This window comes from Octopus sinensis, linkage group LG2 (genome assembly GCF_006345805.1).
Source record: "Octopus sinensis linkage group LG2, ASM634580v1, whole genome shotgun sequence".
In the NCBI taxonomy this organism is placed as follows: Eukaryota; Metazoa; Mollusca; class Cephalopoda; order Octopoda; family Octopodidae; genus Octopus; species Octopus sinensis.
Window position 1 is genome coordinate 51,449,928 of NC_042998.1, and position 15,526 is coordinate 51,465,453.

At 35.3% G+C, this 15,526-nt stretch overlaps 1 protein-coding gene across 1 annotated transcript in view; it reads left to right on the forward strand.

Annotated features, from left to right (window-relative positions):
- The window catches only part of LOC115232555 (lysophospholipid acyltransferase 7), a 114,431-nt gene that overhangs the window by 53,207 nt on the left and 45,698 nt on the right, over window positions 1-15,526 (forward strand). The window lies entirely within an intron of this gene.

Below are 15,526 nucleotides of genomic sequence, written 5' to 3' on the forward strand. Positions count from 1 at the left end.
TATTTCACCAGACTTGCTTGTTAAAATGTATCTAATCAAACAAATCATGTAGGTTCTTTGTTCTAAAACCTAGTATAATCCCAACAGTGGGATACAGACTCATAAAAAGCACAAAAACCTAGAATGCACAACCATATCTTCTCAGCAATTGATAACTATAAATTCTTTAAACATCAAACACAGAGGAATAAGAAAAGAATTAATGTATTTACATTCCTTACAGAAAATGTTATGAATTGTGTATATGGGAGGAAGAATTCTAATGAATTTACTTCTTGTGTCAGTTTTCTGATGTGTGTGATACCATTACTTGTTACTGAATGTGATTATCATACATAACACAGATGACAATTTCTCTTAATCTAACATGATGGCTTACTTGAATATTATCATCATCTTGAAGGAAATGAAGAGATCCACTTAAGTCTAAGCAACTCATATATGCAACTGATTTGAAAGGTAGTTATGTAAGTAAAAGCACAACATATACAATGATTAGACCATTAAACAGTTATGGTGCACACACATACATAGACATATATATTTATACATGATGGCTGTCCACTTGTGATCAAGGAAGACCATTGCTGGCCTTCAGGAACATTGTGCACTCTAGGACTAACTTATATTTTGCATTTGTAGCTCCGTTGGTGGCTAATGAGCCTTGCTCTTGACAAGCATACGCGACTGCAAACATTGCAAACCAAGCTTTCCCCATTCACTATACCAGCAATACATTCATGTGTATGTATGTAGTATATATATATATATATATATATATATATATATATATACTACACTCACGGAGTGGTTGGCATTAGGAAGGGCATCCAGCTGTAGAAACATTGCCAGATTAGACTGGAGCCTGGTGCAGCCTTCTGGCTTCCCAGAACCCCGGTTGAACCGTCCAACCCATGCTAGCATGGAGAACGGACGTTAAACGATGATGATGATGATGATGATACCGGAGTAAACACATAAATGTGAAACAAGGTGGAAAAAAGAGTACTCAAATACCAGTGGTAGAGTAATATGCTTTATTTAAAGCAGCAGAAAATTCAACAAAACCTGTTACTCTGAGTTTCACGTTGCCGTTCGTTGGACAGTTTTTGCTAGAATATATATATATATATATATATGATAGAAAAAGTTTCAAGAATGCCTACATTGCTTACAGAAATCAAACATATCTTTTTAAAATATATGCTAATATATGCCTACATGGTTGTGTGGTTAAGAAGTTTGCTTCCCAGCACTTGGTTTTAGGTTCAATATCATTGTGTGGTCACCTTGGGCAAATGGATTCGGTAGATGAAAACTGAAAGAAGCTTGCCATATGTCTGTGTAGATGTCATATGAACAGCAACATCCTTAACACACACACATACACTAAAAAGATTAAAATCAGAGTGAGAAATTCCTCGGGGGCTCCATTTGAATGAAAAACAATTAAGCTAGTGTTAACATATTTATAGCAGTAAACATTGAAAAGCTAATTAACTATTCACATTATTCACTTTTTAAGAAGCAGCAACTAACTAAAACCAAAATGTTTGGAATGGCTGTAATATCAGATTTCATCTCATTGACCTGAACCACTCCTAGATCAAACATGGTTCAATTCAACCAGGTAGCAAAAAAGATGAATTCTAACATAGGCCATGAAGTAACCAACTTATCAAAAATTAGCACAAGCATGACTGTGTGGTGTGGTATGAAGTTTGCTTCCCAACCACAGGGGTTCGGTCCCATTGCATGACATCTTACCGTAACCCCAAGCCAACCAAAGCCCTGTGAGTGGATTTGGTAGAGGGAAACTGAAACAAGCTCATTGTGTGTGTATATTACTATCTCCTAGCCTTGACATCATATGATAGTTGTAAGCAAGTGTCACTGTCATGCAAGCTGTGTCATTGTTTTTTCAATCTTACTTGGAAAACAGATCAGGGTTTGTGACAGGAAGGGCATCCATCTGTTGAACAAACTGCCTCAACAAATTCTGCCTGACCCACGCAAGCATGGAGAAGTGGATTTTGACACAATGATGATGATGATGATAAGAAGGTTCTTGAGAGTGAGTCAGAATAATAAGTGAAGAGAACTGAATTGTATTTCAAGAAAGAGTGAAGAAATGGTGTGGGGGAGAATGAAAGATTTTTAATTATCTTCCTATTCATTAGCTTTAATTCACATAAACCTTTTCATTGGCATCTATGGAGATAACTCCCAGATATTTTAGTTAAAGGCTCCTGTATTGTAATTTACAGGGCTAATGAGGGAACCTTTATATAGTCATTTGTCTTGCTGGAATTGTTGCCAAATCTCTTCAAAACATGCCCTGCTGTCTTAACCCTTCAGCATTTAAGCCAACCATATTTGGCCCAAATATTCTACCCATTTTACGTTCAAACTGTCAGATCTGGCCTCCTCTCACACCTACCCTACAATGTCATTCTAAAAATAAACAGTCTTTAAGCTAGGGGATAATGCAGGATTAATTCAAACCAACGTAAATAAATAAGCATTAGATTTAGCTGAGTGATCTGAATACTAAAGGGTTATAAAAAGAATGAACACATTAGATAATGTTGTTCTACATAAAGAATATTTGAAAGAAATGCAAAAGCTTTTGGTTGGAATGCTTTTGATCTTAGTTTTACTCACCTAGAACTAAACAATTAAATTACACATTTGATAGTATAGAGTAACAGAACATCAATTGGAGAGCCTACAAAGGATAATGGGTATTGTTCCTGCCTCCTTCTCTGACTATCATACATAAAAAGACTCAGCAAACCTTTCTGAAGGTCAGTTGAATTGAAAAGGTTTTGCTTTTGTTGCAGACAAGAGCAAATAAAAAATGAAACCATGATTATTATACATGACTGTAGAAGGAGCTTCATTTTTAATGTTCACTTTTCTTTGCTTGCATGAGTCAGATGGAATTCATTGCGGCAGATTTTTCTATGGCTGGATGCCCTTCCTGTTGTCAACACATATACATTTCCAAGCAAGGTTTTATATCTCCATGTCCAGACGTTTTTTGTTTTTTATAGAAAACTAGAAATAGACAACATTGCTTATATGACATTAATGCTCATTTACAGTCAAGACAAGAGTACACACACACACACAGATAGAATAGATAGATAGATATGTGATGCGCTTCTTTTGGTTTCCAATTACCAAATACACTCAAGGCTTTGGTTGGCCCCAGCATATAATAGAAGATAAAGCTATTTGCCCAAGATGCTATACAGTGGGACTGAACCTCATTTCCCATTTTGTGAGCATGTGGAATTGATTAAATCAACTCCAGCATGATTTGTACTTTATTCGTACAACCCTGGAAGGATGACAGGAAAAGTTGACCTCTCCAGGATTTGAACTCAAAATGTAAAAGGCTCATAAATAAATGCTGCTCAACCAATTGGCCACTTCTCAACCATTTCTATGAATCCACTGCCTGTGTACCTAAAACATCCATTTGTTTTTAATTTGCCTCAGACTTTACAACTAAGTTGATGAAATGATTTTCCTTTCAGAGTTAATTATCTCCCTTCCCTTTCACACACCTCAGTTTGTTTCTCTCTTTATGTATCTCTCTCATTTTTCTTTTATGTACTCTGTCTTTATCTCGCTCTTCCTCCTGTTTCTCTTTCCTTTGGTAACCTTGTAATTTATCAAGCAACATTAAAATTTTTTTGAGAAAGAAAAAAATAAATCACAATTAAAAAAATGATGTATGACCATATAAAATTGTCTTATTAAACAGGCACACAGATTTATCATTATGACAGCTGATACATTTTTTTACCAATTTTGAAGTAAATTTTTTTAAGATTACTTTGTATTTCTTCTTCATACATTTTTTTTAACAATGCAAGATTTATATACATCTAATCATACAATTGATTTGAGCTAACCTGAAATATCCAGCAGCAAATCACTTTAGTACATAAATATTTTTTTATCAACTCTTTTGTATATATATTTTTTATATTTGGTTTTCTTTAAGACATAGCCAATTTAATCAGCCCCATCCAATGCTTATAAGCCTGGTCCTTATTTTATCAACCCTACAAAGATTTTTTAAAGAATGATTTTAGCAAGATTTGAACTCGGAAAGTTATGAACTAGAATCAACATTTCTTGGCATATTGCCAACCCACTGCCTTATTACTCTTTTACTCGTTTCAGTCATTTGACTGCGGCCATGCTGGAGTACCGCCTTTAGTCGAGCAAATTGACCCCAGGACTTATTCTTTGTAAGCCTAGTACTTATTCTATCAGTCTCTTTTTCCAAATCGCTAAGTTACGGGTACGTAAACACACCAGCATCGGTTGTCAAGCGATGTTAGGAGGACAAACACACACACACAAATATACATATATATGACTGTCTTCTTTCAGTTTCCGTCTACCAAATCCACTCACAAGGCTTTGGTCGGCCCGAGGCTATAGTAGAAGACACTTGCCCAAGGTGCCACGCTGTGGGACTGAACCTGGAACTATGTGGTTGGTAAGCAAGCTACTTACCACAGAGCCACTCCTGTGCCTATTCTGTATATTCATTTAATGATGATATTTATCTTGTCTGATGAAAGTACTTGCAGTTGTTTTTTTGAGTCAATTTTTCTTTAGAAAAAAATGAGATGGTGTTCCACTTAATGCATTTAGATTGCAAGTGGCCACCTCTTTGTATGGATAAGTGAACAGCTGTTATCACCTGAACTAGCTCTTCTGAACTAACTAACTAGCTAGTTAGTTACCTTTTTTTTTCTTTTCCTTCCATCACTCCTCTACATGATTTCACTTTTCAGTTGAACGTTTTCCTCTCCAGGACAGCAAATATCTAGCTTGCAACTCTTGTTTTTTCCTGTGAACGTTGGAAACTTGAAAATATTCTAGAACATCAACTACTACAACCATTTCTACTCAACAAATTTTGAACTTAGTTCATAGTCCCCTGGGTTGAATAGACAGTAGACCTCATGTTGAGGACCATTGAGTTTTAAGAAAGGGCCTAATACAATGACTTTTGTATGTATTCCATGAATAGTTGGTGTTTAGAAATTTCTAAGAGTTGACATTATAAGAATTAAACACTGTTTTTAGTGTAGAGCTTGGCTGTTACTTTATTTTATTGACCCTGAAAGGATGAAAGGTAAAGTCGACCCCAGTAGAATTTGAAACCAGAATGTAGAAAACTGGAAAAAAATGTTACTAAGCATCTTATCTACTATTCTGATGCTCCTATAATAATAAATTTTAATTTTTCTAAATAACTTTATTTTGGCATGCAATAAGAAATGTGAAAGCTTATTGTATGGTATGTGATCAACTATTGAGTATTTTCTAGGAAAATGTAGCTTTTATTTATCTATTGTTGTTATCAAGTTGAATTCTAGTTGTATTTGTATACATGTAGCTGAGTCATTTCAATAGCATGTATCTGAGTCATTTCACTCCCACTGTGTGGCAACTTGGGCAAGTAATGTCTTCTACTATAGCCTTGGGCCAACCAGAGCCTTATGAGTGGATTTGGTAGACAGAAACTGAAAGAAGCCCATTGTGTGTGTGTGTGTCACTGCCACTTGACAACTGGTGTTGGTGTGTTTACCTCCTCTGTAACTTAGCAGGTCAGCAAAAGAGACCAACAGAATAAGTACCAGGCTTTAAAAAAATACAGGTATTACTGTCAGTTTACTCAACTAAAATGCTTCAAAGCACTGCCCCAGTTTAGCCACAGTCTAATAACAGAAACAAATAAAGGATAAAAGAATATTTTCTACCCATCTTAGTTTTGGGATTTTTTTTATGCATTCTGATGTTCTCATCTTAGTTCTTCTCTCGATATCACTGAATCAGTCCTTCCTTAGTTGGCATTCTGTTATCTTCTATTTTTTTGCAAACATGATTGTATTTATAAGTGGCCAACCATTCTACTGCAATTAAAATTTTTTTTTTTCATCTGGCTGCTTCTGTAAGACTTTTTCTCTCTTCCCAACCAATACCCAAAGTAGTTCTGAGACCGATTAATTTGGTTCAGTAGTCTTTCTACATAATGCCAAGAATTCTGAGAAAATATTTACCGCCCTTTGTTATAAGAAATTAACCCATCTGGAGTTTTTCACTATCTCATATTCATTCATATACAAGGCAGAATCGTTAGCAAGCCGGGCAAAATGGTAAGCAGCATTTCGTCCATCCTTATCATTCCGAGTTCAAATTCTGCCAATGTTGACTTTGCCTTTTATCCTTCCAGGGTTCAATAAATTAAATACCAGCTGAGCCCTGGGGTTGGTGTAATCAACTTATCCACCCCACCCCAGAATTGCTGGCCCAGTGCCAAAATTTGAAATCATATTTATTCATATATACCGACTTTTCTTTTTAACCATAGTTGGGAAACTGAGTGGACAAGACCTACAAGTTCCAAAACCTTTGTACAATCATTGGACACTCTGTTTACTAATAAAAGTATAACCCTACATTTCAATGTATTGGGTCTGTTTTTATGTGAATAGCCTTCTTAATCCTCTTTGTATATAATCCCTCATTTTCATCGTCATCTTTGTTGTTCACTTTTCTATGCTTGCATGGGCCAAACAGAACTTTGGGCAGATTTCAATGACTTGATGCCCTTCCTGTCACCAACCCTCACTTGTTTCAAAGTAAGGTAATATTCCCTTATAACCAGATATGCTTTCACTGAAGATTGAGAATGGAGGACACCGCTTATATGACAGTGACACTCTTTTACAACTTTTAGTGACACACACACATGTACATACATGCATACATAAAAGTATGCTTCATCGCAGAAGACAAATCACAAGAGTGTTGCACAGTGGGATTGAACCTGGATTCTTACCACATAGCCATATTTGTGTTTATATGTAAAACTGTTTGTGTGTGTGTGTGTGTTACGCACTCCGTTACAAAGTGAGATTATGAACCAATTCTTTTATCATCATTATTATTATTATTATCTCCATATCTCAACTCTAATCATACATTCAAAGAAGTAATATTTGCAACTTCCTTTCCCAATGATTGTGTTCTACATTTTAAATTTTCTATAACTACTTTCTTACCTTTCTGAAAGCTAATCTACCTTTAATGAATATTGTTTGTTTATTCATTCATCTATTTATTTATTTATTTAATTTTCTAATTTCTCGAAATATTTCTAATGTTTCTGCTGCTGCTAAATCTGTAGATTGTTTTAATGTCAAGTTTCAGTTCTGAGATTATCAATTGAATTTCTTTCTTCTTCTTTTTTTTTGTTTCATTGTTTCACTATTTTGTTTTGATATTTTTGGCAGGGTTTCTTTTTTTTTTTATCCTCAATTTGTAAGGAAGTTAATTTATATCATTTCATTCTTTATCTCGTTTGTTTTACATTGCATATTCTTGTTTGTTAATATTTTAAAGTGTCATATTATTAAGATTTCTTGTAAGTCTTAACCCTTCTCATACACTGACATATACCATTGTTATTATTATCTAGAGCAGATAAGTTTTGTTGAAGCTCCTCTGATAAGATTCTGCTTTCATTATGATATTTACTGACAGTTTATTTTTGGTAACAGCTTATTGGCTTTTTTTAGCTATCAACTGGATATTACACCAATATTTTCTCTGCTTATATAACTAAGAACAAAACACATTTTGGAATATCTACATATATTAAGTTTTCAAGTTTAACAAATATCTGAAAAGAGTCTTTTTTTTATTATTTTTTTCTTACAGAGCCAATAATTATTTTTTGAAACTTTCTTTACACTGTGGTCATTGGTAACTTGTCAAAGTCTGTCTTTATGTTAAGAGAAATAATTAGGCATCATTTTACCTGTCGCAACTACAAATTACGTTATTATAACCTCTAATTCAAAAGCCAAACCATTGTAATCTATTCTTTAACCTCTCAGTTCAACGCTGGTTCATGTCAGTATTGCTGTCAAGGATTTGATGACTGATGTCATTACTATTAAGACAGCAAGCAGACAAAATTGTTAGCACATCAGACAAAATGCTTAGCAACATTTGTTTTAGCTCTTTACATTCTGAGTTCAAATTCCACCAGGGTCAACTTTATCTTTTGTCCTTGAGGATTGATAAGTGCCAATCAAATACTGGGGTCAGTGTAATCAACTTGCCCCACCCCCTCAAAATTACTAGCCTTGTGCTAAAATTTGAAAAATTATTATTATTATTATTATTATTAGGGCAGTGAGCTGGCAGAATTGTTAGCACGCCAGGTGAAATGTTTAGCAGCATTTCATTTGTCTTCGTGTTCTGAGTTCAAGTTCTGCCAAGGTCAACTTTACCTTTCATCCTGCTCCTCAGGCCTTGTGCCTATAGTACAAAGAATTATTCTTCTTCATTGTTTAACATCCACCTTCCATGCTGGCATGGGATGAACAGTTTGATAAGAGCTGGCCAGGCAGAAGACTGTGCCAATCTTCTATGTCTATTTTGGCATGGTTTTTACAGCTGGATGCCCTTCCTAACACCAACCACCCCATAGAATGGGCTGAGTGCTTTTTACATGGCGCCAGTATAGGTGAGGTCAGTTTTGGCATGGTTTTTACAGCTCGATACCTTTCCAAATGCCAACCACTTTACAGTGTGGACTGGATGCTTTTTACGTGACACCAGCATTATTGTTATTATTATTATTATTATTATTATTATTATTATTATTATTAGTGCGGTGAGCTGTCAGAATCATTAGTGTACCAGGCAAAATGCTTAGTGGCATTTCATCCATCTTCACGTTCTGCTTAGGATGACTTTGTCTTTCATTCTTTCAGGGTTGATGAAATAAATATCAGTAATCGACTAACCCCCTCCCCCAAAATTTCAGGCCTTGTACCTATAGTAGAAAGGATTATTATAATTATTTACTAAGGGTAGTGAATTAACAGAATCTTGCTGTTTTTGTTCCAACTGTTTATATTCTGAGTTCAAGTCCAGACAAGGTCATCTTTGCCTTTCCTCTTTTTGAAAATCAATAGAATAAAGTGCCTGTCAAGATCTGAGATCAATGATTTTGACTAACACTCTCCCTTTAAAATTGCTGTGCTTGTGCATAATTTAGAAATTATAATTATCATTATTAAGGTAGCGAGCTGGCAGAAACATTAGCATGCCAGGCAAAATGTTTAGCGATATTTCATCTATCTTCACATTCTGAGTTCAAATTCCACCGAGGTCGACTTTGCCTTTCATCCTTTCAGAGTTGATAAATTAAGTACCAGTTGCATACTGGGGATCAATCTAATCAACTAGCCCAAAAATTTCAGGCCTTATGCCTAGAGTAGAAAAGATTATTATTATAATAATAATAATAATAATTATTATTATTATTGAGTGAGAGAGCAGTTCATGCCATCAAAGTGACACTGGGGTAAAATATACGAAGCCCAATATACCCATCATGACTACCCGTCTGATAAGGGTACACCAGGCACATGCATCACAACCATATGTGCGCGACATGGTGATCTCATATCAAGATAAACAGCACATGACCTTGCAGGTGGGGCCCAGTATCATTATTATTATTATTAAGGGTGGTGGGTAGCAAAATCATAGAGCACTGGGAAAATATGCTCTGCAGAATTTGTTTCAGCTCTTTACTTTCTGAGTTTGAATCCCTCTGAGGTCAACTTTGTCTTTCATCCTTTCAAGATTAGTGGTGAACCAGGAAAATTTGTTGTTAAAACATAGGAAAAACTATTTAAAAGTAATTTATTCCAACCCTTTTCTTTATTTATTTCTTTCTAAGTCCATATCACACCTAGATCAACTGTGCCTTATTCTTTATGGGTTAAAAGAATAAAGTACCAGTCAAGCACTGGGACCAGTGGCATTGATTAAACCCAAAATGGTGAACTGGTGGAATCATCTGAGTGTCGGAAAATAATGCCATGCAGTATCTCTTGCAGCTCTTTACATTCTAGTTTCTAATCCTGCTAAGGTCAACTTTACCTTTTGTTCCTCCTGGGTCTAAAAATAAAGCACCACTCAAGTACTGACGTGGGGTGGGGGGTGATGCTATTGACTGACCTCTCCCCTCAAATTTGGTGGCCTTTTCTTTTTCTTTCAAAATTTAAAAGCATTATTATTATTATTATTATTATTATTATTTTTATTATATAAAAGGCGGTGAAATGTTTAAGTGGTATTTCATCTGCCGCTACATTCTGAATTCAAATTCTACCAAAGTCAACTTTGCCTTTTATCCTTTTGGGATAAGTACCAGTTGAACACTAGTCTTGAAAGGATGAAAGTCAAAGTTGACCTCAGAGGGATTCAAACTCAGAAGGTAAAGAGCTGAAACAAATTGCAACCTTTGTGGGAAAATTATTATTGTTGTTGTTGTTGTTGTTGTTATTATTATTATTATTATTATTATTATTATTATTATTATTATTATTATTATTATTATTATTATAATACACACACACACACACACACCATTTTAGATCATTTTGGAAATATTTTTAGGTATGTTTAAATATGCTTAAAACTTGTCTTCAAAGTAATTCAATCTCTTGAATCAAATCTGAATCAAGTCATTGTTTTTTTTGTTTTTTTGTCTTTTAGCCTGTTTCTATGTAAAACTGATTTTCCACAACCTTACTCTCCTTATTTATTCATACTCTATCTCTCTCACTCTTCCCATATGTGTGTATATATATATATATATATATATATATATATACACACACACACCATCACTTTTTTCTATGTACATTCATTCTCTTTCAAAGCTTCATCATCATTATTATTATTATTATTATTATGTTTGTTTTATATATACATATATAATACAGATATGTATTTCTCCATATATTAATAAAATATATGCTCATACACACAGAATATAATCCATACTCTCTCTCTTTTATTTTTTTTAATCCCCTTTCATCGAAACATTTTTTTTTTCCTTCTTTAGCTTTTGTTAGATTGATATTATTTCTTTCATTTATTTGTTTCTATTTTAAATTAATTTCACAAAAATTCGGTGGTTTCTCTGAAAATTTTAATGTTTTGTTGGTTTATTTCATCCTTTCGTATTTCATTCAGCAATGAAAATGATTGCAACACTCTTCTAGTATTCACTCAAAATTGAAAATAATGGATTTATAAAATTTCTGTTTTCCTATTGAATATAAAATACAGTGTGTATATGTTTGTGAGTATGGCTCTGTGTTGTAAGAACCACTTGTTTTCTGGTTCAGTCCCACTGCATAGCACCTTGAGCAAGTGTCTTCTTCTATAGCCTCGGGCCAACCAAAGCCTTGTGAGTGGATTTGGTTGGAGGAAACTGAAAGATGACCATTGTGTATATATATATATATATATATATATATACAGGTGGATCAATAAATTGTCGTCTAAATTATACAAAAATGAAAATAACACTGACAAATCATTTTAACAGATATATTTACTAAAATTACATAAAAATATCTTGAAATACTAAAGAGTAAATTTATTCAATAATATCGCCATTGGCTTCAACCACGGCCTCCAGACAACATCAGAATCTCCTGCAACTCTTCTGGACGGTCTACTTGTTTAAGTTCATGAATGCTGTCATAATCCTTGCCTTCAGTTCATCTTTGGTGTTACAAGGAGTTTTGTTAGTCTCACACTCAACTGCGCTCCACACATAATAATCAAGGGGTTGCAGTCAGGGGAGTTATGTGGCCAGATGTTAGAGGTGATGTCATTGCAGAAATTTTCTGACAGCCATGACTGGGATCTCCTGCTTGTGTGGCATGGTGCAGAGTCCTGTTGTGAGATATAGGGTCTTTCAGCAACCATCCTCTTTACTCAGGGCAGCACTATCTCCTCCAGGCACTTGATGTAGGCTTCTGTGTTGAGTCTGATGTCATGTGGGAAGATGAATGGAGGTATTATGTCACCATCCTAGTGATCACTCTAAACACCATGATGTTGACTGGATGTTTGATTTTTATCACTTTCAGTACATGTTTTGGGGACACAGCAAGCCAATAGTTGTTCTGTGTGTTCACCATCTGATTTTGGCAGAAATTTTTTTCATCTGAGATAAAGAATGTTCAGTTGGAGGGGATGCTTAAATTAGTTCAAAAGCTTCGTAGCGTGGTCTTTCCTCTTGTCCTTAATGACTTAGGACTTTAATTGGCCCTTTCTCATCTTGTATGAGGAATACCAAATGTCTTCATGCACTACCTAACTGATAAGAAACTCAGACACTCCCATGTCTTTGGCAATGTGTGTGTGTGTGTGTGTGTGTATTTATGTGTGAGTCTTTGTGTCTCCATCACTTGACAACCGATCTTGGTGTGTTTACGTTCCTGTAATTTAGTGGTTTGGCAAAAGAGATTGATAGAACAAGTACTAGGCTTACAAAGAATAAGTCCTGGGGTCGATTGCTTTGACTAAACTCATTTAAGGCTGTGCTCCAGCATGGTCACAGTCAAATGACTGAGACAAGTAAAAGAATAAAAGAATATACACACACATGTAGCGCTCTGAACATATCTGAGTGGTTAAGATATTCATTTCACAGCGATGAGCACATAGGTTTGATCCCACTGTATGGTATTTTCAGCAAATATCCTTTAACCCTTTAGCATTTAAACTAGCAATATCTGGCCCCAAATATTCTATAACAAGTCAGATCCAGCCTCTCACACCTACCCTACAATGTCATTCTAAAAGTGAATTATGTCATTGAAATCTCAAAGCTACAAGATAATGCATGCTTAATTCAAAACAATGTGAATACATAAGTATTACATTTGATAGAGTAATCTGAATGCAAAAAGAGTCAAGCCAGCCATATTTGGCCCAAATATGCAACCTATTTCACACCCAAACTAGCCTGATCCCTTCTCTCACACCTACCCTACAATGCCATTCAAAAAATAACAATCACGTCATCAAAATTTTGAATCTACAAGGGAATGCATAATAAATTAAAACTATGTGAATAAATAAGCACTACATTTGATAGAATAATCTGAATGCTAAAGGGTTTAACATAATCTCAGGTCAAACTGAAGTGGAATTGGGTCGGGAGAAATTATTTGGAAGCCTGTCAGATTGAACTGCACCCATAAATTAAAGGGCCAGTTTTGTTGCACCATGTAACATACTCATTTTGATGTGGTGGGGATTATATTAAGGTGCAACTGAGACCCCCTTCGGTCATGACACAGACCATGGGATTGCACCTAGAAAGTTACCCTCCTAGGCACAAGTCCGGGCAAGGTTGTTTATGGAAGACCAGCAGTTGCCCATGCATACCGCCTTCCCTCTCCACGCCACCAGTGTTATCCAACCGAAAGGCAAAGGCCAATACAGCTTGGTACCTGTGATGTTGCAACTCATTTCTACAGCTGAGTGAACTGGAGCAACGTGAAATAAAGTGTCTTGCTCAAGAACATAACACGCAGCCCAATCCGAGATTCAAGCTCACGACCTCACGATCGTAAGCTTGACGCTCTAACCACTGAGCCATGCGCCTTCACATCACATAAGGTGCAATTATCTGCACAATAATACACAGCCAATCATAAACTAACTTATTGAGTAGGCCATCCATGTCATTGATTGAACAATTAGAATATTTCTCCTTAAAACTGACAGCACTGTGATACATTATACATGTGTGTATATGTATGTTTTGGCTTGTGAAACCTGGATCTAGCAAACTCTACAGACGAAACCTTCATGCTTCAACAGAGCGGAAGGTGGCTGCAACAACACTTTGTAGAGTGCAGAAACCAAGATGAGGCAAGTAAGACATTTCGGTCATCCACTGTATCCATCTCCATCCCCAGTCATCTTGATCTGGTCTTGCCACTGAATTGAAGATGATCATGGATGAAAGTGTCTGGTTGGCTGAAGGTATGCAACTCTTCCTTTGCACAAGTCAGTCATTCTTAATGATGACTAACTTGATGGTCCTTGTGGACAAACATATGTATACTTGTGGACAAACATATGTATACCAGTGGACAAACATATGTATACTTGTGAATATGTATGTATAGGAACGACATCCATGCTTGTGAATACGTATGTTAGGAAGGGCATCTAGCTGTAGAAAGCATGCCAAATTAGACTGGAGTCTGGTGCAGCCCCTCAGCTTACCAGCCCTGGTCAAACCATTCAACTCATGCCAGCATAGACAATGGACATTAAATGATGATGATGGTGAAGATGATACATGCTTGTGTGCATATATGTGAAATTGTTCATGTATGTATGTGCATATATGTGTATATGTGTGTAAATATGTACGTATGTGTATGTGTGTGTGAATATGTCTGTGTAGGCGCAGAATTTAAGAAGTTGATTTTGCAATGGTGAGATCTAGGATTTGATTGTGTGGCATCTCAATGCAGGTGTCTTTTACTGTAGTGTCAAGTTGGAGTAAGCCTTGTGAGTGAAATTAGATAAAAGAAACTGTGCAGACCCCCACCACCACCATCACCACCACTGCTGGATCATATTTGTAATTCAATAGTCCAGACCCACCAGACCAGACATACAGGCCTATCCTGAATTTTGGCCTTTTCCAAGGAACAAGTGTGTTTGTATGTGTATATATATAGATATATGTATGTGTATACGTGTGTGTAGGCATGTATGCATATTTGTTTGTATATTGTGAGTTCATATCTCTTGAATGGTGGCGGGGGCGGTGTTTTTTTTTTGCTTTTTATTTTTGGCATCCATTGAAAATATATTAAAAGAACCTCGTTTTCTGTTTCTTCTTTTATTGCCACACTGTGTGAATTGACCTGTCTGCATATATGAATGTTTGTCTGGCTGAGCGAATCAATGTTCCTATTAGATATACGATAATATTAAATCAGTTCACTATTAAATCTGATTCAGTTTCAATCTATGGAATTTAGGTTTTATTCAAATATTCTTTGAAAACTTTTAAGCAAATCTGAAATGGAAATTCAGACTTAAATAAATTCTTTCAATTGTCTCTTATGACCTGGAGAAATCAAAGCTTGTAAATGTTGATTACTTTTTCTGAAAAGATCATTCTAGGACAATGAGATGATTTGAAAGAGATTTGGCTGCTGTTACTAGTAATTTGAGCAATGGCATAAGTGACTTTCTCTTTGATATACATTGTTAGCACTAGAAATATTAGAATCAAATATTTTTTTTTGTCACAAATTATGACTATGTTATCCATTCTGTCTTTTTTGTAATTTAATCCTTTAGCATTAAAACTGGCTCAAGTATTTTACTTGTTTTATGTTCAAACCAGCCAGATTAGGCTATGTAAACTTCCCCTACTATGTCATTTTTAAAATAATCACATTATTGAAATCTTGAAACTACAAGATAATGTATGATTAGTTCAAAACCATGTGAATAAATAAGTATTACATTTTATAGAGTAATCTGAATATTAAAGTATTAAGATGGTAGATGTAGTTGCCTTTTCTGGCATGTTTAGCTACCATGTTTAGCTTTTTAGTTAAAC